Source organism: Mytilus californianus, unplaced genomic scaffold (assembly GCF_021869535.1).
Source record: "Mytilus californianus isolate M0D057914Y unplaced genomic scaffold, xbMytCali1.0.p SCAF_2, whole genome shotgun sequence".
NCBI classification, from domain to species: domain Eukaryota; kingdom Metazoa; phylum Mollusca; class Bivalvia; order Mytilida; family Mytilidae; genus Mytilus; species Mytilus californianus.
The window spans coordinates 45,371,300-45,394,895 of record NW_026262668.1 but is presented as its reverse complement, the minus strand read 5'-3'; the positions used below and the strand labels follow the sequence as shown (position 1 = coordinate 45,394,895).

The 23,596-nt window shown below is 32.9% G+C and overlaps 1 protein-coding gene and 1 long non-coding RNA gene across 6 annotated transcripts in view; one reads left to right on the top strand and one right to left on the bottom strand.

Annotated features, from left to right (window-relative positions):
* LOC127727976 (general transcriptional corepressor trfA-like) overlaps positions 1 to 23,596 on the top strand; it is a 143,362-nt gene that overhangs the window by 20,362 nt on the left and 99,404 nt on the right. The gene's annotated exons all lie outside the window — the stretch shown is intronic.
* LOC127728013 (uncharacterized) lies at positions 8,984 to 17,363 on the bottom strand. Of its 2 annotated transcripts, none has more exons than XR_007993968.1 (3): positions 16,795 to 17,363; positions 14,035 to 14,228; positions 8,984 to 9,380 (listed from the first exon to the last, which is right to left on the bottom strand). It is a non-coding gene; the product is annotated as an uncharacterized LOC127728013 (long non-coding RNA). The 2 variants fall into 2 exon arrangements; XR_007993969.1 differs by lacking the exon at positions 16,795 to 17,363 and adding an exon at positions 15,291 to 15,367.

Sequence of the window (23,596 nt, the reverse complement as noted above, 5' to 3'; positions counted from 1 at the left end):
ACTGCACCATATTTCTCAACTGTGTATCAATGATATTAAGATTTCTATCACCACAACTAAACTAGGAAGTGCTTACTGTGAATAAATTATTATACTCAGTTTACTATTGCTTACAACAATTTATCACATATAATACCACGTTAACAATTAGGCCCGAGAACACAGTTATTTCGTAGTGCATTTCTTTTAGACAATAAATTCAAATTAAAAAAATCGCACCTGCTCTATCTCAAGAAAGATTTTTACAGTGTAGTGTACTACTATTGGGACAAATAATATCAAAATTATAGAAACTTTCTACCAGCTCCAGAGGAGGGGCGACAGCCTTAGGTGCTGTGTGCAAATTTTTGTAGGTCACGTGGTACGATTTTAGCGTCTCTCGACAATTTTGAATCTGGAAAAGATCGATCTGTTCATGTTTTTATATCAAATATACTCTCTTGCACTCGCAGAAAATATAGAAAGTTTTGAAATAAAAAGATTAATCAATGATAGAAGATCACTTTATATGAAATATTTTCTTTATGTTTTTTTATCTTTTAAGTAAATTCTATCAATAAAGAAATGCACTGTAATGGCGGGAAATTTTATTCAATCTCTGCGAAATCACGAGGCACAGATTTTTGTAAATTTTACAAATGTCAGCACGTGAAAATCATTCAAATTTATGCCAATTAAAGAACACTATTCAAACATTCTAAATCTTCTTAAGTCTCCAGCCGTTGCTTTGTAATAAGTCGCTAAAATATGATTTCCGGTAAGTAAAATATCAATAATATTTGTCAAATCCGCTAGTAATTATGTTATTTAAGGCATATAAACTCTTATATGTATTTTAATCATTTTGAAAACAAAATGAAAATTTTGTCTTATGAATAACCATCATGATAAATATAGTTTTTTTTTCATAATTGAATCGTGCATTATTTGTGTATTGGATTGCTTAATTGCCTTCTCTCTAGTGTTATCTCTGTTTTGTTAACTGACAAATGACGAAATAATGCAATATTTAAAATTAAGTATTTTACAAAACTTTGTCCCGATTAAAAACTTAAAACCGATTGAATAAATTGAGAATTCAGTGATTATCGATGTCGAAATTAGCCCTTGGTAATAAACAGTTAGTTTGGGTATAAATATGTTTATTGTCAAGAAATAACTAACAAATTTGTTTATTATATATGTACAAAGTATATGTATATTGCATGATCAGCCCTCCTGTATATTACTTGTTTTTTTAATTGATTCAACAAATTTCGTTTGTCCAGGTGTCATTAACGGTGATGTCAACACCACGAGTAGTTTGATATAAATGACACAATACCACCTCGACCGATCGATAATATAAGACAAATCTGCGTGCCGTGTGCAGAGTGTCGTCCCTCCTCTATACCATCTCTAACCCAATATTGACAATTCTGTGATAAGGGGGTCTAAAATTCAGTTTGACAGCTTCAGACGTACTAATTTTTTACCCCTATTTTAACTGGTCCAAATCACTCCTTAACATAAAGATTCAGCACCCAAATTGTTTTAACATGTAATTTCATCCCCCTTCTTGATATTTCATGCATTAAATTTCAAGAAATAAATTGGGAAAGTATATCCAAAAAAAAATGCAAGTTATACACTGTTCACACTAGGGATTATATTCGTAGGGTGACGGTGTTTGACAGTCTGAAGGAGACAGCATCAAGGATTTAATAAGGCAAAGCTTTTGTTGTACTCAATCTTACTTTAAGTTTTCTTTATTATATTTAATAGATATATATCCGAGATACGATAATGTAGTTTTCTTTTTTATATCAAACCTGATCATCTATGATATATATATGGAACTTTTTAACGACCTTGGCTGGCTATACAGCCCTTGCACGGTCGGTTCATCTATGATGATGATGGGAGTTTTTAACGACCTTGACTGGCTATACAGCCCTCGCACGGTCGGTGTGCAAATGATGTCATCTATAATAACAAATGGAAGTGTTTAACGACCTTGACTGGCTGTTCAGCCCTCGCACGGTCGGCTCGGTGCCCGAAGGCGTTTTGGTGAGCGTTTAAATATTTTTGCAGTCGGTCAGGAACAGTTGGAATTCGCCATTTTGGTAGGCCGCCATCTTGGATTTGGTGAGTTGTTTTGTTTTTGTTTTGTTGACTATTTTGTTGTTTACTTCACAACGGCTGCTTTCAGGGCCAGGTTGGTCAGCTTGGCAGCCCGCTAACCACGATGATGGAGTACTGGTCGATGAGTCTCGGACATAGTAATAACGATGACAGGAAGCATTATCAGGACCAAAGTCGTGAGACAGTGAAATGGTGGTCCATCATCTAACACCTAGGATACAGCCCTCGGACGTCACTCGGCATACCACTCCCCCATCCATAATGGGTTTTGGAGTGTATGTTGACGCGGGAATTTGCCCTACGCGGATTATAGCCTAACGTAGTCTGTACAGTTGGATTGGTTTCTGTCATCGAAAGTAGTAAGTCGTTGATCCATCTAACAGTAAACCCTCATCGAAGATAGCGGGTAAAGGAGAGCTGACCCAGCACGTCCGTTCAGTTGTAATGACTGAGACGTGAATCTATAATCACAAATGGAAGTTTTTAACGACCTTGACTGGCTATACAGCCCTTGCACGGTCGGTGAATCTATAATGGGATATTATTCCAATTTTTATACATATTGATAGTTTAATCAATATCTGATTGGTTGAGACTATCGATCCCACGTGTCGTTGAACAAATCTTCATATTCCATTCTGAGGATCATATTCCCCTCTGAAATGTTGGGATTACATCGTGTGACGTTACGCGCGGTTAATGTACATGACGTTTTGAACTTCTTATTCTTCTTAAAATAGCGATAGCAATAATCATTATCATGTTCAAATTTATTTCAGACGATAAGTATGAAACTTGAAAAAAAGGCATGACAGGAGTTTAGAGAAAAAAAAGGCAGGATGGGCATCTTGCCAAAAAGAAAAAGGCATGATGACTTTATGTAAAACAAGTCAGGAAAAATTAATAACTAAGAAAGGAAGGACCGAATAGAGTGTAAAATAAAAAAGCAGGACTATATTTACATTGAGTTTACATTTAAAGAAAAATGCTGGACAACATTTTTCATCATATTACGCGTCATTGATAATCTGATCACTACAACGTTTTTACAAAATATTCGTTCCCGTGAAAACTAAGATTTGTTAAACTTTCAAATTTCATCGAGGTCTCTTCTCAGGATATAACGGCCATCTGTATGTTGGCTTTAAAGTCGACAAGATAACAAGTCAATATATTAATGTATTCAAGTGAATTTTAAGATTTGTTTCAATTTTAAAGTACAATGGGTAAATCAATCTTATCTTTGATGTGCCACATGGGCATCCCTATAAACATGATAAAGTAAGACAGTCCATGCGTGACCCATAGCATTAGATATTTTATTCATTTCATTAGATATTTTCTATCACAATCCAGGCAAGCTAATAACCTATATTATTTACGTGTCTGAAGACGAATTTGTATAAAACATTGTGTTTGATTTTAATTTCTGAAAATTAAACTAAACTCTAGAACAGACCTTTTATGAACGTCGGGTTGGGACTTTATTATGTGTGTGAATTCGGTTTTTACACGTATTAAACTCTGGAATATAAGATCAAACTTTTCGGGATTCGGGAAAAAATGCTTCAGCAAACACTCGTGAGGAAAACAAATAAAAAGAATCATTCTGTATCATAATTTTAATTTGTAAAATATTTGCAACTCTTAAAAAATTTCAAAACCAGCTGATTTTTTTTGTATTTCTTCATGTTGAATAACTTTATTTTATTGGTTTTTAATACAATATCATCCCCTGACCAGGAAAGAAATTACTAACCAAAATCTGTGTTTTAAATAAATATGTACAAATAAATGTTTAGTGCCAAGAATATAAGTATCGATGTATGGGATATGTCTTTATAACAAAATTCTCACATTATCAGTTTTATAAACTAAATGTCGTATTTTCTTTTCACTCCTATTTTCAAAGGAAACCAATAATTTGTTTTAAAAAAAACTGTCCCCCCCCTCTTTCCACAAAAAAATAATTTGGTTGTCATTGTTTCTAATTAAAACGCAATTGCATTTTATAGAAGATAATCTGGAACTAATACGTTTATCTATTAGTTCCAGCAAACAGTAATATGATTGTATATTTTTCCTGTTTCAGTTACAATGTACGTATATGTATGAGGCTAGGAAAAGGTTATCATTTATGAGGATATGAATGGGGTCAGAGATATATAATATATGTCTCTGATGGGATTTAAAGAACAGAGACTCATGGGACCAATAGATATAAATAAATATAGATAACAGAATAAAGAGGTGATTGTTTGTTGCTTAACGTCCAGTGGCAAAAATTACATGTATGCTTAGGACAATTATTATACAGATTAATTGGCAGAAGAATAAAGAAAACTGAAATGGTTAAAAAAAATAAAAGATATAGAACTATAGAAACGACGAATACTGGGAGCTATCTGAAGTCAGTTCATAGGACCTCAGTTTTAATATAGGCGTGGCAATCCATCACTTTTATCCAATCAACGGTCCTTAATAATAAAGATTGGAGTGCAATTGTGTCTGTATCAAGTTAGATAAATATAATCATATTTCTGGACGTACATATGTCGGGGTTTAGGCTATTTCATTCGATAGTAGTAGATGAAAAAAAAAAAGAATTTTCTGGTTATATCTATTTATAACTGAAAAAGTGGCATTAAATCGTAGAGGCAGTCCCTCTTTATGTGAAGAATAGAACATATTGAGCTTTCTGGATTTTCTTCTGTCCACTAGCAAATGTGGGCCTGTACCACTGAAAATATATAACTTCCGGACTAGCAAACACGGGCAACCCAGTTACTAATCTTCCTGCTTCCAACTAAACGTCATGTTCTAGATTGTCGGAATCTTGTTGAGTACAGCCATCCCATAACTCACATGCATATTCCATAATTAATCTTATAAGTGTTAAGTTTATACGATTAAGATAATTTCTAGTCAATACATATTTCAATTCTTTTTAGAAATTTAATCTTGTGCTTGCACAATTTAAAACGTTTTCTATATGTGTATAGAATTTACCATTGGAATCAAAAGTAATCCCTAAGTGTTTATGACAGGAGACAATTCTACTACTTGATTTTGAAGTTCTATTTTAATATCATCTGGGGAAGAATTACAGGAGAATAGCATAGTAATTGTCTTGTTAGGATTAAAATCAATAAGCCAATCTTTAGACCATGCTGAAATTTGTTCTAAATCGCTATTAAAGACATCCTCTATTGTGTAAGGACTATAATACTTAAATTAGAAAGGGATGTTTCATCAGCAGACAATCGAGTTAGACTTATCAAATCACCAGCTATCTCATATACATCAATAAGGAATAGTACGGAACCTAATACAGAGCCTTGTGGAACTCCTGCATTAGTATTCTAAAAAGGCGAATATGAACTTGAAACAAAAACGCTTTCTTGTATATTTGAACTGAGACTACTATAACACATATAGTAGTCTCAGATTTGAAATATAACTAATTAAGTGATTAAATACATTTTAAATACAATTTTTTCAAATACTTTTCCCACTGTTGATAATAATGAGATTGGTCTATAATTTGAAATCAGTGATTTGAAGCACAAATAAATTTTCATACATTGTCAGATCAAAATATCTTAAAAACCCCAGTCCAGAGATACCGTATATATTCGACTGAATATACCAATTCGATAATTTTACATTCGAAATTTTTACGTTATAAGATCTGTGTCCAGGTAAAAGGAACCAGCAGGTGATATATATTCTTAAGTGTTTATCACCTTCCATTATACATCTGACGATGACATTTAGCTTTAGGGCCATTTTGTTTGAAAAATCATTTTAAAGGTAAACTGATAAGCATAACGTCCTCGCAATTTCTTGTTCAGATCCAGGGACACAGATGTCAGAATGAATAAGAAAACACTAAATTCTTAAATAATATATTGTAAAATGGACAGCAAGCACATTTTGATAGACTAGTGTACTAATAGATTTTCTTGTGTATTTTCTATGTTCTGGAAACTTCAACATCCCATCAAAAATACTTAAATTTGCAAGGCTGCATGAACATTGCACCTATCGTTTTCGTATATTTCTTTTCCGCCATGCATAAGTTTAATGTTTACTGTGACTTCTATAATGCTTAAAAAATGATGCAATTATATTATCAATCTAAAAATATTAATCGTGAACAACAACAAAAATAAGTTATATATTAAATGACTAAAGCAATTTAAAATTCTAAAGGATATTGTTACAATATTGCCAAAAACTGAGACTACTATAGATATAAGAAGATGTGGTATGAGTGCCAATGAGACAACTCTCCATCCAAGTCAAAATTTAAAAAAGTAAACCATTATAGGTCAAAGTACGGTCTTCAACACGGAGCCTTGGCTCACACCGAACAGTAAGCTATATAAAGGGCCCCAAAAATTACTAGTGTAAAACCATTCAAACGGGAAAACTAACGGTCTAATCTATATAAAAAAAAACTGTTATAGTAGTCTCAGCCAAAAACAATACAAAATTGATAAGCAAGTATGACAAACCAATAAAAAAATTTGTTGTTTGGGATTATTCATGGTTGACTAGTTCTATATTAACCAGTGGCACGTGTCCTAATTATTAAGAAAAGGGACAGAAAAGTATTAAACAGAAATAACCGGTTTTTCAAAACCATATTTTCAAAATTCACTGCATGATTTAAACAGCTTAAAAGTGTTTCATTCATTTTATCTGTGTGCGAATACGAAAAATTGATAGCAAGTTAAACTTCAATGTACATGAATTACGAGTATTAAATTTCTTGTGAAATTGATCGATGAGCGGCTTTTTACAAATACCGAAAACAAGAATACTGCGTAAACGTCAATTAATGGACAAGCAACCCAACGAGAAAAATAAAATTTAAGAGGCATCTATAACTAGTTTTGAGTTGGAGAAATCATTCAATGCCATTTGATTCTATTTAGGTTTCTGCGTTTTTCGATTTACGAATAAGTCAATTAGAAAAAAAATAAGTAATTGAAGCCAAAAAAGAAGACACAAAAGATACATGAAATAAAGTAATAACATAAGTTTACAAATACGTACCTAGGTGCATTTAATAAAGCAACATTTGAACTTATTATAGAAAAAGGAGAAATTAAATGGAAACATAATGAGCGCTGTTAAATCATGCTTTGCAAGGCTGTTTAGAGATGACTCGTGCACAATCATTTTGAATGGTGAATAAGATCACAAACATGCATTAAGCACTCAGAAACTAGCCCGTAAATAGCTAGGAGGAGGGAATCCAGTTATTAATTACATATCAAAACGGTGTGCAGAAATACCGCAAAGGACTTCTTAGTGCACTAAGACTAACGTGTTTGCACTAAGGACACTAACACGATGTTTTAAGACCACAAAGAACATGGATAAAAGAATATATGAGTATATAACTCATAAATATAAAGTTTGGTGTGAATAGATTTTATTATTTTGAAGTTAAATGACTTTGTAATCAGCGCGTGCCACTGGTACAAATCCAGGATAGTTTAAGAAAGTTTTTAAAATTTAAAAAATAGATAACCAGGATTTTTTTTCCAAACTTTACTTCTGGATACTATCTTATGATCATAAACATTCTTCTGTTGGTAGAAATCCTGGATAGTTTAAGAAAGTAATTAAAATTTCAAAAACTTTAACCACAGAGTGAGTATGTGGATGTCGCTAGCCGACGCCGACGATGGAATGTAGGATCGCTATACGTCTCGCTTTTGCGACAAAAGTCGCAGGCTCGACAAAAATGTAATAAACTGTTATACTTTGAACAGTCATGTGTATCTAATGTGCTGGTAAACAAGTATATACATTCTAAAATATTTTTTAATTAAAAAATACTAGAGAACTATAAAAAAGTGAAGTTTACAAACAAGCAAGAGAAATTAAAAGGAAAAAAAAAATAAAAAAATAGTAGAACATAGTTACATTATTACATTGAACTAAAAAATATAACAGTCAGAAAAACAAAAGAAATACGACAGTAACAAACAGACGAAAAAAATCAGAGACAATTGAAATATCATAAACATGTTAATTTAAAATACAAGCGGATTCAAAAACGGGTCAAGGTTGAACGAACATGAATTGCTATCGATTACACAGGTGACAATCAACAGAGGGTGGCGCGTGTCGATAAAACATTAAATAAATTTATAATTACCGGGTACTAAAGATATGATTATAAAATTTGAAATTATATTCCTTCTATGTGCCATGTTTTTTGTGTCAATTCTATCATTCCATCAGGACTGGTCCTTAGTGCAATATTTTAACACTGGACACTTTTAATTTGCAAAACACTCATTTGCAAATCCGCCGCCGCCTCTCCTTAGAGCTACAGTGTCGTGTATATAACCAAAATGTGCGGAATTACATGGGATTCAATAAATTCATTGCTTTTCTGCTGTTATTATTATATCTATTTTGTAATTTGATTTAGAAAAACATGGGATTTTCAATATCCCATGGGATAGGGCAAATCCCATGGGATTGACCATTATCCCATGGGATTTTGGTTAAATCCCATAGGATTTTGTTGGGTCCCATGGGATAATTGTAGTCCCATGGGATATTTGTTGTCCCATGGGACAAAAAAAATCCTATGGGACTATAATTATCCCATGGGATTTTTAATATCCCATGGGACAAAATAAAATCCTATGATTCAAATTATAAATATCCAGTAAATAAATGTGTATGTTACAATGAATTCTGTTTGGTAGTAAATTGTTTTAAGATGAATCTTTTTAGTCGAATATCTTTTTTTTCCTTGGAAATGTTAATGCAATTATATTGTTCTATAACTGTTCAAAACTAAACTTTTAAACAACAAAGCAGATAATGTAAGTATCAATATATGTTTATTTATGAATTCTAGAATACTTTTTTGAAACACAATTTTTTCCCATTTGAAATCAATGAAAACTCTATTAATAGGCTTAACATACTAGTAGCTTTTTACATAAATCTATTTTTTTTTCAGGATATCCCTCCACCCAAAAAATTAATAGTTTCTTATCATCCAGCATTGTGTGATCGTAATGTATAGTCCACTTTTTTGCCATTCAGCACAGAACATTGTCATTATTGTGGTTTTAATATCTTTAGATATGTAATAGAACTTCAATTCATTGGCTGAGTGATGAAAATAATAACTGATCTGACTTTTGTCTTTGAATTTATTTTGGTCTTGTTTCTGTGTTTTCTCCTTTTATTCTCAGTGATGAATTTCAATCCTTCTGAAAAAGAACCAATAAAATCCGAAGTTATGGATAATAAAAAATTGTTTGTATACATGTAGCAAGAACATATGATTTTCAATAAAAATAGCTATGCGGTATGGATTTTACTGATTGTTGAAGGTTGTCCAGTGTCATCAGTTGCTAACCTCCTACATCCTTTGGTCTCTGATGGAGAGTTGTCAAATTAGCAATATACCACATCTTCCTATTCTAATATTATATAACAATCAATTTATGTATTCTTCTTTATAACATTTGGGTATTTTCCCCAGTTATATAGATCAATGTTAAAACTTTAGGCAATTACAATAAAATTCCATTTTTCACAAGAATTTGCAATATATTATACAGAAAGCCAACAATAGAAACATCACTTCTTTAAGCTTCTGAAGTTCTGAAAGAGTTCCACTTGTGTTTTATTTCAATTAGAAAATACATTGAACTCTTTGGACATGTTGGAAATTATAACATTGATGCAAAAAATTATATTGTTTTTTTTTTTCTTATTTTTGTGTTGTTCGGTTGCTGTCTCATTTTTATATATGGTTATACATATATCCTAAATCTTCTTTTTTATATACTTAATCATTAATACACAATGTAGTAAAAATGGGATATTTTTTATTTTGATAATCTCAAAACATTATTATTCTATCAAATAACTTATTTCCAAGTTCACAAAACACCAATGTGTCAGATATTAATTTTAAGACATGTATAAACATGATCAACAAGCAGTTGACAGGATGTCATGCAAAAATCTCACTAATATTAAACTTTCACAAAAACTCCATACTCAGCGAGTACTATTAAAGTTCTTAGTACAGGACAAATTCCTAGTACAGGACACAATGCCTGGCAAACACTAGCATGTGTCAATGTCTAGTCAATCATGTAATCAGGCTCAAAATCTTAGTTTGGCACTGAATTTAAAAATGCACCACATAATGAACATGTGTATGAAATTCAACTTCATGGTAAGCTATGTACCTTAATCTAAAACTTTAACCTAAGAATGTACTATAATTTCACATCATGACATTTCTATGTTCAGTGATCCATAAAATCAGGGTAAAAGCAGTAAATGTGGTGTTTAATGTATACACAAGAGTGCACATGCTGAAACGTTGCGCCTTCTTTACTAATCATTGATATCATGTTGATAGTCCTAAATATAAAGCTTTACTACAACTATCACATAAACTCAACATGATCCAAGAAAATGATTTCAAGGTCATATAAACCTGACAAGAAATATATGTTCACCTTACAATCATTCAAATTACTAAATACAGTTGACCTACCGGTATTGCTTATAGTTTCTAAGAAGCAGACTTAACCAAGAAAACTAAACATTGACCAATGAACCATGGAAATGAGGTGAAGATCAGATGAACCATGCCAGGCAGACATGTACAGCTTACAATCCTTCCATACAACACATATAGTTGACCTATTGCTTATAGATTAAGAAAAACAGACCAAAACACAAAAACTTAACACTGAGCAATGAACCATGAAAAAAAGGTCAAGGTCAAATTAAACCTGCGGGACTGACATGTACATCATAAAATGTTTCCATACACCAAATATAGTTGACCTATTGCATTTAGTATTAGAAAAAAAGACCAAATTTCAAAAATTTAACTTTGACTACTGAACCATGAAAATGAGGTCATGGTCAGATGACACCTGCCAGCTAGACATGTACACCTTACAATCATTCCATACACCAAATATAGTAGACCTATTGCATACAGTATAAGAAAAAAAGACCAAAACTCAAAAATTTAACTTTGACTACTGAACCATGAAAATAAGGTCAAGGTCAGATGACACCTGCCAGTTGGTCATGTACACCTTACAGTCCTTCCATACACCAAATATACTAGACCTATTGCTTATAGTATCTGAGATATGGACTTGACTACCAAAACTTAACCTTAAATATAAAAAAAAGAAGATGTGGTATGATTGCCAATGAGACAACAACTCTCTACAAGAGACCAAATGACACAGAAATTAACAACTATAGGTCACCGTACGGCCTTCAACAATGAGCAAAGCCCATACCGCACAGTCAGCTATAAAAGGCCCCAAAATGATAATGTAAAACAATTCAAACGAAAAACTAACGGCCTAATTTATGTACAAAAAATGAACGAAAAACAAATACCGGTATGTAACACATAAACAAACGACAACCACTGAATTACAGGCTCCTGACTTGGGACAGGAACATACATACAGAATGTGGCGGGGTTAATCATGTTAGCGGGATCCAAACCCTCCCCCTAACCTGGGACAGTGGTGTAACAGTGCAACATAAGAACAAACAATAATAAAATGCTCCGCTGGGGCGCAGCTTGATTCGACCGCAGAGGTCGAACCCTGAACAGTTGGGGCGAGTATGGACACAACATTCAAGCTTGATACAGCTCTGAATTTGGATTGTGATTAAATATTTGACACAGCATAGGTTCCTGACACAGAATGAATATGGTCTAAGAACTTTAAAAATTTTAATTTACCTATTCAAACCATATCATTATTATTTGCTTTTATATATAAATCAGAAATAACCAATATAAAATGGAAAATTTTAAAGAAAAAAAAAGGAAAAATAATCCCCCCCCCAAATTTTTTGAACCCCCTTATGATTCATCACCCCAAAACTCAATAACAGCCTTCCCTTTGTGGTATGGTACCTTGCAGTACAATTTCAGAGAGATTCATACACTTGAACACAAGTTATTGTCTGGAAACTAGAAAAATGCTTGTTTTTTGGTCCCTTTTTGGCCCCAAATTCCTAAACGTTTAGGGCAATTACCCCCAATCTATAACCCAGCTTTCCCTTTGTGATATGGAACCTTGTAGTACAATTTCATAAAGATCCATACACTTACACACAAGTTATTGTCCTGAAACTAGAAAAATGCTTGTTTTTTGCCCCTTATTCCTAAAATTTTGAGGCAATTACCCCCCAAACTCAATCCCAGCCTTCCCTTAGTGGTATGGTACCTTGCAGTACAATTTCAGAGAGATCCATACACTTGAACACAAGTTATTGTCTGGAAACTAGAAAAATGCTTATTTTTGGCCCCTTTTTCCTCAACGTTTTGGGCAATTACCCCCAAACTCAATTCCAGCTTTCTCTTTGTGATATGGAACCTTGTAGTACAATTTCAGAAAGATCCATACACTTACACACAAGTTATTGTCATGAAACTAGAAAAATTCTTGTTTTTTGCCCCTTTTTTGGCCCCTAATTCCTAAAATTTTGAGGCAATTACCCCCCAAAATTAATCCCAGCATTCCCTTTGTGATATGGAACCTTGTGGTACAATGTCAGAGAGATCCATACACTAACACACAAGTTATGTCTGGAAGTTACAAAAATGCTTATTTTTGGCCCCTTTTTGGCCCCTAATTCCTTAACTGTTGGTACCATAACCCCCAAAATCAATCCAACCTTTCTTTTGTGGTATTGAACCTTATGGTAAAATTTCATAGAGATCCATTCACTTAAACTAAAGTTAGAGTGCGAAAACCAATATGTCTTCGGACAACGACGACACCAACGTCATACCAATATACGACCACAGTCGTATAAAAATCAGTTGAAAGAGGCTTAACTCATCAGATGGATAAAAATACAACAAATACAAGTGGACGTGGCCGGGTACTTGTACATCCAAACAACAAAAAGACACTAAGTACAGATCTGAGAGTACTCGCAGTTACTGACAGCTAGTACAAAGCCACTAACAACTAATAAAAAAATCATGCATCTAAGACTAAGTTCTTGTTCACTGATCCATGAAATGAGGTCTAGGTCAAGTGAAAACTCTCTGACGAGCATGAGGACCTTGCAAGGTACGCACATACCAAATATAGTTATCCTATTACTCATAATATGAGAGAAATTAACATTACAAAAAATCTGAACTTTTTTTTCAAGTAGTCACTGAACCATGAAAATGAGGTCAAGGACAATGGACATGTTTCAGACAGAATTCGTATCATGAGGCATCTATATACAAAGTTTGAAGCATCCAGGTCTTCCACCTTCTAAAATATAAAGCTTTTAGGAAGTTAGCTAACGCCCACGGGGGGGGGGGGGGTCTCAACATGGGATTTCGGGTACAGTTGTGCAGCTAGAATTTAAAAAACACCCCCCATTCATATATTGAATAATTGTGAAATCCCAACTTATACATATATTTCACAGCGAAATCATAACCCATTAAGTGAAGATCGTTGCACAACAAACTGAAAAATTATGACCCATTGATTTATTTCCTCGGTAAAATTGCACCCCATTGATATATTTGATGCATCAAAAAAGGGACCCATTCCAGCGGCACATATGTATATACCTTAATATAGGAAGAGACCCCCCCGTGCTAACGCCACCGCCGTAGCAGCCATCGGATCACTATCCCTATTTCGAGCTTTCTGTGACAAAAGTTGCAGGCTCGACAAAAATACATGAACATTTTAAAGTACTAAATTTTGAGTATATACATGTAAAACCACAAGTTACTAACTGAAGTTCATGGTGAACTGTAACCAAAAACTTTAAGTGAATACAATTTAGAGAAAGACAGATGGATGCACAAACACTATCATAACAGAGCATAAAACTTACCAAACAAGATGTTTTACATTTATCCTTCAGAAGCAGGAAAACTGAAGTGTTTCTTTTCTTTCTCTGCCCTCCATGATATAAACTTCAAATTCATTCATGCAAAATATAAAAATCTGCAAAAGTAGGACCTTGTACCGCAGCTTATCTACATTTTGACTTTTGAACTGCATTGTTCTTTTCATCTTGCTGGCAACCTAAACATAAAAAAAAAATGATAAACACATAATTCCGAATTAACTTTGTGTATTTATTTTTGTTGGTACAAACAATTTTTTCCAACTTTAAACTAAATCTGCCTATGCTTTAAAAAAACAACTGAAAACCATGTATTTATCTTAATTGAAAACAATTTCTTGAGTTTTTCTCATTTGTATCACCCTGTTATTATATATAAATTTTATTTTTGTCCCTTTTGAAAAATAAGAATGGTTTAAATTCCTCAATAATCTGATAATTCTAGTCAGTCAATTAAAAATGTATGAATAAATTATTTAACCTGTATACTATTAATATCAATATATTTCATTTTTGATAAAAACTAGGCTCTGTGTTGAAGACCATACCTTGACCTATAATGGTTTACTTTTATAAATTGTGTGACCTGGATGGAGAGTTTTCTCATTGGCACTCATACCACATCTTCCTATATCTACAAACAGATTCTATGGGCGAGCAGACATTATACCCTGGAGGTGGTTTTAAAAAAAGCATACGACTTAGATGTACCATAAGCATGGAAAAACAATTCAGCAGTCAGTTTCACAAAAAAACTTACAAATAAATATTGATAGTAATTAAGTCATGTACAATACAGTATACTTACGATAAATTGTAAGGTTTTTTTTTTGTAAAACCGACTCAAGTATACTTATAATCAATCTTAGTCGTAAGTATTAAGTATTATTCATCTTTTGGATAATTTGTTGGTTTATTTTATGAATATACAGTGGCAGATCCAGAAATTTTCATAAGGAAGGGCTGGCTCCAGTCATGCTTCAGTGATCCCTATATAATCAACCAAATTTTTCCCAAGAAAGCCCCCCCGGATCAGCCTATGAACTTTACACTGGAAAAGTAATGGATAGTTACTCATTTTGGAAACTTACAAGTTCACAGCATGCCGGTGCCTGTGACTGTGTTCAAAGTGGTGGGTTTTCACTCTCGTTGTATTGCGGAATAACGATTTAGGCAAATTGAGAAAAACATCATGTCTGTGGTTGATAATAGTGTGTGTGCACTAATTTAATTTTCTATACCTTCTTATTTAATATTTTTCCAATTTTGAGTACTGACGGCAAGTGTTGTAACCAATGTCTTGAGACCAATGTGCTATCAGAGACATATACAGTGTATTATATGTCTCTGGTGCTATTTACAAGTGCGATCGAGAAATGCAGGGGAAAGAAACTTATCAATTATGTTTATTCTTAACACAAAACTGAGCCGCCGTAAAAATGAACCGTGTCGAGGAGGTAACTGATACGTAATAGGGCAGAGACATATTTACACATATGTGTATATATGTCTCTGTAATAGGGTCATCCCTCGAGAACATTAACTAGTACATTGATAGTTTACTATGCAGTCACTATCCCGAAAAAAAACGTATGGATGCAAAACGCTTAGTGGTTTCGGCTAACTACTAATAGTATACGTGTTCTTTATTTTTTTTTTTTTTTTGCTATATTTCTACAAACTTACACTTTTTGCTCATTACTCTCTTTCCTCATATTTTAGCATTTCATTATTCTTTAATCTTTATTGTTTGCCCGTTATTCTCTATTCTGTAAACCCCCATCCATACCCTGTTATGTGGACTTAAGCTTTCGGTAGTTTATTTTATCCTATTTCTGTCTTAATACATTATTCATCACAAAACAAAAACTTACTAAATATTTTTTTATGAAGTCCTCACCTTACCAAAAAATGTCATAAGGAGGCACTAACTGTCATGCATAAAGAGGGGGCCCGCTTCAGTAATTCTCTAAATAATCAACCATTTTTTTTCCAAAAAAGGGGCGGGCCCCCATGCCCTCACCTTAATCCACCTCTAAACCCTTCCCACTTCGTATCCTTGAATTCAGATTCAAGATCTCTCTGACTAAAGTAAGTAAGTAAGTCACATTTGCTTATATCAGGTTTTTGAATTGAACTGGCGGATAGTTGTTTCATTACCAATCATACCACATCTCCTTATTTATATATATACGAAAGTTTTATTCATATTTTTTGGTGTATTGATGAATGTGTAAAGATGCAGCAATTGTAATACATTTTAAAATACAGCACAAGAGATGCAGATTATATAAAACCAATCTCACTATACAAATCCTTGATAAAACTTATAAGTCGAAGACATACTGACAAACGCCATGGCAAAAACTTAAAAACGACCAAATGACGTACAACAGTCTATAAAACTTGACTATAGCATTTAAAACACATAAGAAGCACCCAGACAGTCAAACAGAAATTAAAAGAATAAATAATTTGTAAAGATTTTCAACTAGGCCTACAGCTATATTTTCTTATCGTGTAACAGTAGGCTAAATATAGGTTCTGGTATTATGTGATAAGTCATTTTTTCATGCAGACCCAGTTTTATTGATACCTTGAACTTAAAGTGGTTTTATGCATATCAGCCCAGATTATGTGTGTAATTTTATTGAACAATTCAACAATACACGTTCTAAACAGGTTAAATTCAATTTAAAAATTTACAAATTCAGATCTACTGGCATTCAACATCCAATTACTTACTTGCTGTATATTGCTAACTTTGATTGTATATTGTCAATCCCTCCACATCGTGAATACGTCATGCGAGGTGTTGGATAAGTTTGATACAGGGTGGCGGCTTCGAAGCGTAGAAAAAAATCCAGGTAAATGAAAGTGTAAAATTTTGTTGTTGAAAATTTTAAGTACTAAATTCCTAAATTTGTACTTAACTCCGTTCAACGGGTAACATGGTTGTTTGATATAAAAATAGGATAAAAAGCATCCGGAAAAATTAATTATCACGTTATAAGTATTCGTAAATGGATATGAAATAACTTAACAAGGAATAAGTATTGGTAAACGGACAGAAAGTCGCAGGACAAAGGTTTAAATTAATTATTTTACAATTGTTTAAATATATGAGAGAAAGTTCTTGACGAATTGACTTTATTTATAGATAAATGTATTTAGTTGAGGAAATGATTAATTCGCCTTCAAATAGTTTTTTTTATCAATAACTTATAAAAAGGAGACATTTTTGACAGCATGACTTCAGTTAATTACCAAACCACTTTGGCAGATTGTTTTCTTAAACAATCATTGTTCATATTATATTCAAAAATAAATTTTGTTTACAAGGCCGTTTCCTTTTAAAAATGTTTCAGAAAAATACTGAAACGTTTTTAAAATTAAGTTTATTCAAAGAAAAAAATATCCCAAAACTGAATCGTGACTTTTTACTTGTTACTTTTTGTTGTACGTTCTAAGTGTCAATCCGAGCAAACACAAATTTGGAAATAAAATCGATTACAATGTAATTTTATAGAAGGAAAAAGGGGGGTTAATGAACAAATTATTACTAAACACTCACATACTTCTAAAAAGATTTGCATATGTAAGCTGTCTATAGATAATGTTAAATTATTTCAGGAGTTTCAATTAATTTAGGAGAAAAAAAAGATTATAAACAGTTTAGTTTTCAACGCCTACTACTACAAAAAATAGTGATTCTTTTTGTAGATTTGGTACTTCAGTTTCGACTCAAACTTTCCTATTGTAATTGTTAGATGCAAATATTTAGGAGAAGATTGTATTTGTACTTTATGTAATTGTGGTGATATTGGCGACGCGATTCAATATATTATAGCAAGGATTTGTAAAAATCCTTAATTATAGAATGTTCGGCAATAGACGAAAGTAGACAAACCCTATTTAAACGGGGTTTTGATCTCCAAGGACGCCACATTTTACATCGAATAAGATCTATATTTGTTAACGTTTTCAAATGAAATAACTTGAACTGAAAATTTCCCGACTATGTGAAGATATCTTATATTTCTAAATGGCTTCAATTATTACATACAAAACGAAAAATTTAATTAACTTTTTTTGTAAAAACAATATTTCATGTATTTTTATAATTTTTCCAAGGAAACGTTTGGTTTTTTTTTGTTTGTTTGCAAAGTTTACTTGTATGTGTTTATAACCATCATCAATCAGTCCTAATTATTAAAGATCAAACGTCGTAATCAAAATGATGATTGGTATTGAATATGATCATCGGTCATGCATGACGTATCCCAAATAACTTCTTTAATGTTGGTTTGATTTTATCAAAATCAAAATTATAAGATCAAATATTAAATTATCTATCGAATGTATACCCTCAACGCTCACTTAAACATATATACATGTCCTGAGTGACTTTTTATGTCCTGTCTGCACTCAGGAGGTCCTGAGCGGTTTTCAGACGTACCGTTAATTTAAAGGCATATATTTGAAGCTGTTCTTAATTATGTACATTATCTATAGGTATACATGTATCAGACAAAAAGACTTTCCAATGAACTTAGTTCTAGTTATCTTAGTTCCTAGTCACAGGCACTTGTCTCAGAAAAAAAATTTCCTATATACTTTTAATGTTATATTAAGCAGGGACTTTCTATACTAAGTTAGTATAGAAAGTCCCTGCATGTATTAAGGTATATAGGAAACAAAATTCTGAGACAAGTGCCTGTGGTCCTAGTATGAAATAAATCCACTGGGAATTGGCCTTTTTAAACACATCTATATATACGTTTTCTCAAGGGTTTGTACATGTAAAGTGAAATTATGTTTACTCAATGCGTAGTTACATAAGTTTATTTGCTACTTTTTTCTTCTTTATTTTATATAAATGATTTTTTTTTTTTTTTAATTTTAACATTTTTTTCTTCGAAAGAATTGTAGTGTTGCAATAGGGAATGGACACAGATACTTAACTACATTTAACGAAAAAAAAATTTGTGTAATGTCATTAATCTGTATTACACATAGACAGGATGTTCTCTAGAAAACTATGATATTTCTAATACGTTATACACACCCCAGGGTACACGCACTGTCGTAATGGAAAATTACTGCATGCTTTAATTACCTGTAATCAGCCATGCAACGTTGACTGACCATGTCATTACAGTTTAAAAAGTTTTTCCTCAGATCAAAACGGAATATTCATTTTAACTTTAAAATTTAAAACTTCAAAAAGTATACTTAGATATAATTATGACGTAAAATAAGTCAACAATTTAATAATCGGATTTTTCCAAAGATTAAGATACAATTATATTTATTATTCTGGGACTGACAGATATATCACAGGCACTTGTCTCAGAATTTTTTCCTATATACTTTTATTAAAGTATATAGGATTTTTTTTTCTGAGACAAGTGCCTGTGAGATATATACATGCATATGTCCCAGACATATATAATTGTAAATCAAAATGATTTACATAATTACTGGGAAATAATATAATGTTTCAGTTATGTTGATGTCACAAATACACATGAATTATTTGATGATGCATGCTGGAATTTCTTATCTAACTGCATGACTGTGACCACAGACATATATATATATATCCATTTACTGATTCTATAATTTCTTGAGAAAAAAAATCAGGAGGGAAGTCAGAGGGAAGTGAAACAAACATTTTAAGCTTTTATTAAAAATTGTTGGGAAAACAATAAAATACGACACTGAGTTTTGAAAGAAAAGTTTATGATTGGTCTTAATTTTTTTTTTAATAAAGATAGAAACAATTTTTTGTCCCAAGAAAAAAAAACAATGCCCCCTTTTTAGCCAAACCGACACACGCCGATGAATGAAGAATTCCAAGTAGGGTCACAAGGTCACATTTTAAAACTTTTTCAGTCGCCAAGTCTCATTGACTGGCATTGTTTTTAGTCGAATTATGTTTTTGCAGGTCAGGTTGCAAAGTGGCAGGTCGGATTTGACAATGTCAAGTTGACAACGGTCCTAAAAAATAACCGAAAAAACGTTGAATCAAACGATAAGAACCTACGCAGTTTTATATTATAAGACTGACACACACCACTGAGTGTGCTAACTGTGCTGGGTGAGGTGCTGTAACTTGATATACATGTATCATTAAGTTACAGTACTGTTAGGATTTGCCTGCCTTTTTACAGGGACTTTCTATACTAACTGTTAGTATAGACTGCCCCTGGCTTGAAAGTATGGTTCTCTGCTCATCAACGGGTGCGTGATTAGCAAATCAAATATCTTGTAGCAGTAAAATACCTCCGGTGGGAGTAGGGGAATTCAATAGGTGCTAGGTAGGGGATGTCGCTGGGGTTTTCTTACCCCACCCTATTCATATAATTTAGATCTTAAAAATGTATACCTTTTCATATATTGCGTTGGTAAAATTGTAACCTTTTCCCATATTGGTTGGTTTTCGTGGGGTGTGTTGGAAAAGTGGAATATTTAAGGCTAAGATTCTGTATGTAATGTTTACTTACGGCGAGACTTTCGGCTGTGAAAAAATGACAGGGCTTTTCATATACAAGTAATTGGAACTTTATCGACCTTATCATATATTTCTGATAGTTTTCCCCACCTATTCCCATATTTTCAAGCTGGAAAAAGTGACATATTGCAGCGGCACGTCCTATCACCTTGTATATAGGAAGTGCCTCCCTCCCCCCCCCCCCCCCCGAGTAAAATACACAAATGTATAATACTTTAATTCAGGAGCACAGTCTGTCTTTACCGTAAATAACTTCGAGATTAATATGTAAGTTTACTTTGCTAATCGATGTTCCTGTAATTCAGATTTAAATATATTTGTGAGACCCCCGTCACTATTTATATTCACTCAAAGAAAGGGGTTCTCCGTTACTGGGAAAATCCAAGGACGTATTGTGTTAGTTATACGTCCTTGGAAAATCTTATCTGATTCAGGATCAATTTATCGGTTACACTCCCCTATCACCAGTGATTCTTTGTGAACTGACATTCTGAAAAAGGTATACTGTTGACTATCAATTTGCATGATTAGTTACAGATGTTGACTCGGACTACTGCAGAAGACAATAATTCAGTTCACTGATTTAGATTGAATAGTGGTTCGGTTAATCCCCTCTTCCCCAAACAAGTAAGAATTAGGTTACATCTTTTGGTAGTCCAAATAATTATGACATCTAGCAAGGCTATTTTATTTTTTTTATCCCACCGCTACGGCGGGGGCATAAAAAAAAGTTTTACCCTTGTTCCTCTGTACGTACATACGTCCGTACGTCCCAAAATTGGTTTCCGTTCTCTAACTTGAGTTTGCCTCAACCAAATGTTAAAGTAAAAACTTATACACAATGCTAATTACCACAAAACACAGATCAAGTTTGAATTTTGGTGGCGTCACTTTAACCGTTCTAGAGTTATGCCCCTTTATAAATGGAAAAATTGCAAAATTTTTAGTTTCCGTTCTCTAACCTTAAGTTTGCCTCAACCAAATGTTATAAAACTTATACACAATGCTTATTACCACAAAACACAGATCAAGTTTGAATTTTGGTGGCGTCACTTTAACCGTTCTAGAGTTATGCCCCTTTATAAATGGAAAAATTGCAAAATTTTTATTTTCTTCTAAATATCAAGTAATTTTTAAAATTGGAATTATCTTCCTTTGTCCATTATTATAGTTGAATCAACTACAATCAATGCTTTATACAATGCAATGTTTAATTTTGACTTCAACTGATAAAACACAGATCAAGTTGAATTTGGGTAGTGTCACTTTAACCATTATTGAGTTATGCCCCGTTATAAATTGAAAGATTGCAAATTTTTAGTTTCCATTCTATAACTTAAGTTTGCCCCAACCAAACATTATGAAACCTATACCCAATATTCATTCCCACAAAACTAAGATCAAGTACAAATTTTTTGTTTCCGTTTTCTAACTTTCGTTTGCCTCAACCAAATGTTATGAAACTTATACACAATGCTTATTACTACATAATACAGATTAAGTACGAAATTTGGTGGCGACACTTTTACCATTCTTGAGTAATGTCCCTTTATAAACATAAAAATTGCTGAATTTTTCGTTTCCGTTCTCTAACTTTAGTTTGTCTCAACCAAATGTTATCATGGTTATAAAACTTATACACAACCGTTCTAGAGTTATGCGTGTTTACAAATAGAAAAATTGCTGAATTTTTAGTTTCTGTTCTCTACTTAAGTTAGCCTCAACCAAATGTTATGAGACTTGCACACAATGCTTATTACCAAAAAACTCAGATCAAGTTCAAATTTGGGTAGCGTCACTTTTACTGTTCTTCATTTATGTCCCTTTATAATTTTTCTATCTATCTATCTTCATATTTCCGCACTCAGTCACAACTTTGACTATTACGTGCCCAGAAAAAAGTTAAAATAGCCTTGCAAGACGTCGTAGTTATTTGGACTAATCTTTTGGCAAATATGGTCATACCACAGGGGTTTGTTACAATTTGCCGGGTTTTCTATCCTTACGAACCCTGAAAAACTTACCAGGCCAGGTGATAAAAAATCTGTCTCCCCTTTTTATCCCACCAGAAAATCAAAAGGTTGTCTCCTTACACCTACATGACAAAAACATATACAAATATGGTATCATTGCCAATGTGACGGCTCTTCAACAGAAACTAAAAACGTAGAAGTTAACAACTATATAGGTCACCGTACAGATTTCAACAACGGGCTAAAAAGCCAAACTGCGTAATAAGCTACAAAAGGCTAAAATAGATGGACAATATCTGACAAGGGTAGAAATGTTCAGAATGTTGAAAAAAAAATCTACTGTCCATTTGCATGAAAACTGGCAGCTGACTCATAGGAGTTGTTGCCTTAAATACAGATTTTTCCCTATTTTTTTTTCTTCATATTTCTTGAATTTGCCTTTTATCTCGAAAACTGTAATAATTAAAGAGAAACTTAAATCTTATTAAAAAGTTATTGTTTTTCAATGATGATTTTGATCCAGTTTTTGCAAAAACTTGGAAACTTTAAATCTTGGGTAAACTCCTTATATTATACTGCCTGGTCTCATGGTAGCGTGTTCACCTCACGTGCAGAAGGTTGTTTATTTTGAACCTAACTGGGTAAAACCAAAGACTTTAAAGTTGGTATTTGCTGCTTCTCCCCTAAGCACGCAGTATTATTAAGGAGTAAGAGCAAATACTGGTTTGTTCAGAGCCAGAATAATGTGTCAAGGTAAGGTGACATGTCTCTCTGAGAACTAGTGTAAGAGATAAATTGTCTGGTCAGACAAATATAACTAGTATAAAAAGTCCATGGATACAGAATTTACTAGTATATTTAGTCCGATGTCAGTAATTTATGTCCCCAGACTAATTTTCCTAGTCCATGACATCACTATTCCTAGGTAAAAATGTCCAGTTTTTCTAATACTGTATGCAACATGTCAAGTATATTTGGTGTATGAAAATTTTTAAGGATGTACATGTTAGTCTGGCATGTTTTATTTGACCTTGACCTCATTTTTATGGTTCATTGC